This window comes from Schistocerca piceifrons, chromosome 9 (genome assembly GCF_021461385.2).
Source record: "Schistocerca piceifrons isolate TAMUIC-IGC-003096 chromosome 9, iqSchPice1.1, whole genome shotgun sequence".
NCBI classification, from domain to species: Eukaryota; Metazoa; Arthropoda; class Insecta; order Orthoptera; family Acrididae; genus Schistocerca; species Schistocerca piceifrons.
In genome coordinates, this window is record NC_060146.1 from 133,859,840 (window position 1) to 133,864,611 (window position 4,772).

Consider the following 4,772-nt stretch of genomic DNA (forward strand, 5'->3'; position numbering starts at 1 on the left):
AACAGGAAAGGGAGGTAATGACAGTGGCACGTAAAGTGCCCTCCGCCACACACCGTTGGGTGGCGTGCGGAGTATAAATGTAGACGTAGAATTTAGGAAGAGCTGCCAACCTCCTGAAAGCGTACAGAATGACATGGAAGCACAACGATTAAATGAGTGTTACCCCATAATGAGAAACTTGGGCATTACAAGGCAGTTGTCTTGCCGGAAGCACTATTAACAATAGAAACTAGATCTCTAAAAGGCCATTCAAAAACCGAAGAAACTACAAAGGAAGAACGAAAAATTTTAAGAAAAATTTATTGTCCCGCTAACCCACTGATGTGACAGAAGTCGCGGGATAGCGATATGCACACATTCATATGTTGGTAGTGCTGAGTAAACAAGATATAAAAGGGCAGTGCATTGGCAGAGCTGTGATTTGTCCCATTTCGGTTATCATTAGGGAATTCAGTATTCCGACATCCAGTGTCAGGAGTGTGCTGGGAATACCAAATTTCAGACATTACTTCTCTCCACGGACAAAGCAGTGGCTGGTGGTCTTCACTTAACGACCGAAATCAGTAGCATTTGCGCGGAGTTGTCAGTGCTAACAGACAAGCAACACTACGTGAAACAACCACAGAAATCAAAGTGGGACATACGACGAACGTATCTGTTAGAACAGTGCAGCAAAATTTGGGGTTGTGGGCTATGGAACCAGATGACCGTTTCAAGTGCCTTTGCTAACAGCACGACATCGCCTGCAGCACCTATCCTGGGCTGGTGACCACAACCGTTGGACCCTATATGACTAGGGAGCAGTGCGCTGGTCGGATGAGTCCCGGTATTAGTTGGTAGGAGCTGGTGATAGGGTTCGAGTGTCATGGATACCCACAAAGGCATGGGTTCAAGCACTTAAAAAGGCACTATAAGCAGGTGGTGGCTCTATAATGGTGTGGGCTGTGTTTATATGGAATCGACTGGGTCTTCTGGCTCAACTAAGCCGATCATTGACTGGAAATGGTTATGTTCGGCTATGAGCAGCCATTCATGGACTTCATGTTCCCAAACAAAGATAGAATTTTTTTGATTACAGTTCGCCATGTCCAGACCACAGCTGTTCACGACTGGTTTGAAGGACATAGTGGACAGTTTGAGTGAATGGTTTGGCCACCCAGATCACCCAACATGAATCCTATCGAACATTTATGAGACACAATCTGTAGGTTAGCTCATGTACAAAATCCTGCACTGCCAACATCTTCGCAGTTATGGAGCGGTGTAGAGGCAGCATGACTCAGTGTCTCTACATGGGGATTCCATCGACTTGTTGAGTCCACGCCATGTCGAGTTGCTTTACTACGCCACACAAAAGGAGGTCTGACACGAATTTAGAAGGTATTCCATGACTTTTATCACCTCATTGTATAACTGGCATACAGATTAAAAGAAAAACTAGGAACCTATATACAGCACTAGACAAGTTCTCTGATGCAATATGAAGAAGATGCTGAAGTTCTTTGGTCACATCTACAGAATGGACGACACTAGATTAACAAAAAAAGTACTTAACATAATAAATCAAAAAAGGCTAAAAATTACTTGGTTAGGAGAAGTTAAGCAGGACTCACGAGAAATGAATGCCACAAAAGATATCACCAGAGAATACAAAGTCTTTGGAATCCTAGTTTCGAATCACAAATTTGTAGAGGAATCTAAAATAAAAGAAAAACTGGAAAACAGGAGACAGAGGAATGCAAGAAACAATAAACAAATTCATGAAATAATTTTGGGAGGAGAAGAACGAAATGAAGCTGTGAGACCAAGCTACCATGTGGAAAAGTAGCTTCCTACAAGGGTATGACTTAAACTAAATAATCTCTAATTTTCAAAACAAACTGTAGTATAACATTTTTGGTGTTGAGATCACTGTATCTGGGTTTTCCAAAGTAATGGAGATAATATAGTATAAGATATTAATGAACTTCATAGAAAAAACTATTTCTCTGGCTCTCAGCATAGTTTTCGTGAATCCAGATCTACTGAGACTGCCATCTTTGCATCCCTGAATGAAGTTTTAAATGAAATTGACATTAAAAAGCACATTTCTGTAATTTTCCTAGACCTCTCAATACCATTTGATGTCATAAGCCACAACATACTGCTTACAAAACTGGAGTGTGTAGGTGTTAGGGGACCAGTTCATGAGTGGTTAATATCTTACCTTCGAACTAGAGAGCAAATAGTTGAATTTGTGTTCCAAGAAAGGAATAACATGAACACCTGTCACTTTGAAAAACTGTGTATTAAGTATAGTGCACCGCAAGGTTCCATTCTGAGACCAGTTCTATTTTTGCTCTGCGTATGTGACCTGGAACCAGTCAGCTCCCATCACAAGTATATTAAATTTTCTGTTGACACAAATGTGTTAGTCAAAGGAACAGCTGAACAACAGTTGCAGAATGAAATCATATATGCAAGTCAGACATTATGAATTGGTTCTCTGCAAACAATTTAATAATAAATATCCAAAAAACAGTTACTATGAATCTACACATAGTACAGAATAAGCATCCATTAGTTCCACCTGTAGAGTTATTCACCAGAAACTTGGAAATTTAAATGCTACAGAGTTTCTTGGAATATGGGTCCTGGAGGATCTGAGATAGGTCAGACATACAAAATATGTAAACAATAAACTGAACACCAGCTGTCACTGAATAAAAATTCTCTCAAGCTGCACATCAAAGCAAACAATTCAAAATGTGTACTTTGCCAAAGCAGAATGCCTACTGGAATATAGTGTAATCTTCTGGAGAAACTCGAGTTCTAGAAAAAGTTGTTCTGCAGTCCAAAAGGGAGTTGTATGTACTGTGGAAAGGACAGTTCTCAAAAGCTCGTGTAAGGCTTTACTTAAAAAACGTCAAGTTTGTTTATATATTTTGCAAGTAATACTTTTTATAAAGAGAACCTTACGTAATAATAATCCGCTTGTAGTTAGAAACCATGTATTCACTCACATAACACAGGAATAAACCAGGACATACATGTCCAATATTCAAATACAACACTGAAACAAAGTGGACCACTCCAAGCAGGAAACAAGTTTTACAATAAACTTCCTTGTGACATCAAAATTATCAAAAATTTCTCAGTATTTAAAGTAGTTGTACATACCTACCTATTGCAGAAGTGTTGTTATAACTTAGCTGAATATCTATCAGGTTAAAATCTAAATGTGTAGATTATTATTGTAATAAACAGTGCTAGAGGAAAATTTGTGTTGATTGTGTTAAGTGTGGAATAGTAAAGACAGACTGCAACATTCAAGGATCTGTACACAACAATTTTCTTAATAAATATTCTTTCAGTACACATAAATACGTATTAGCATAACTAGCAAGAACTGGACTAGAAAATGGTTCAAATGGCTCTGAGCACTATGGGACAACATCTGAGGTCATCAGTCCCCTAGAACTTAGAACTACTTAAACCTAACTAACCTAAGGACATTAAACACATCTATGCCCGAGGCAGGATTCGAACCTGTGACAGTAGCGGTCGCGTGGTTCCAGACTGAAGCCCCTAGAACCGCTCGATCACACCGGCCAACCTTTTAATTTTCAAATTTGTGTCTTTTTTACAAAGAGCTGCAGTTGTAAACTATGGTCACAAACTCACTGCAAAAATTTTAAACTTTTTTAAACTAGATTAATTATTGTAAATTCGTAAGCAGCGTATGGTGTTTTATATTTGTGCCTTTCATGCAAAAAGAGATGATGAAAAGTATGATCACAAAATGTGGTAAGAACATTCTATTGCTTTTCTTTCTCTTACTAAGAGTGTCAATGCATTTATGTTTTTTGATGTTTAGTCAAAGTTTGAATTAATCTATAATTGTGTGTAAGTAATAATTTGTTTACAGCCTTATTGTATGTAAATTTCTATACATTTCTAATAGATACACAGCTTATAATCATCAAATTAATTGAAACTTCCTGGCAGATTAAAACTGTGTGCCCGACCGAGACTCGAACTCGGGACCTTTGCCTTTCGCGGGCAAGTGCTCTACCAACTGAGCTACCGAAGCACGACTCACGGCCGGTACTCACAGCTTTACTTCTGCCAGTATCTCGTCTCCTACATTCCAAACTTTACAGAAATTAATTCATTTTCTCTCATCACATCTTCGCAAAACACTGGCTTGTCCTATATCAATCTGTATCTATGTACAACAATTATGAAGAGGATCAATAAAACAATACAATTCACTATGATACAAAAGCAAAACCCTGATAACTATATGTAGTCGAATTAAATCAGGTATGCTGAAGGAATTAGATCAGGAAATTAGACACTAAAAGTAGCAGGTAAGTTCTTCTGTTTGGGCAGCAAAATAACTGAAGCTGGCTAAAGTAGAGGGGATATAACATTTAGTCTGGTATAGGAAGAAAAGCGTCCTGAGAAAGAGGAATTTGTTGACACTGAATATAAATGTAAGTGTTAGGAACTCTTTCCTGGAGGTATTTGTCTGGAATGTATGCTTGTACGAAAGTGAAACGTGGACGATAAGCACTTCAGACAAGAAGAGAATAGCAGCTTTTGCAATTTGCTACTACAGAAGGGTGCTGAACATTACATTAGTTGTGGCAAAACGTGACTAAAACAAGAAATCGGTTTATTAGTATACATTCTGAGGCACAAAGGGATCGTCAGTTTGTTAATGGGGAGAAATGGTGTGGGGGAGGGGGGGGGGGGCAGAGGCGTAATAATGGCAGAGGGAGACCAAG

The 4,772-nt window shown here is 38.7% G+C and overlaps 1 non-coding gene across 1 annotated transcript; it reads right to left on the reverse strand.

Annotated features, from left to right (window-relative positions):
* Window positions 1–3,998: 3,998 nt before the first annotated feature.
* On the reverse strand, window positions 3,999–4,073 carry Trnas-cga. Its single transcript has one exon. It is a non-coding gene; the product is annotated as a tRNA-Ser (tRNA).
* Between the last annotated feature and the right edge of the window lie 699 nt (window positions 4,074–4,772).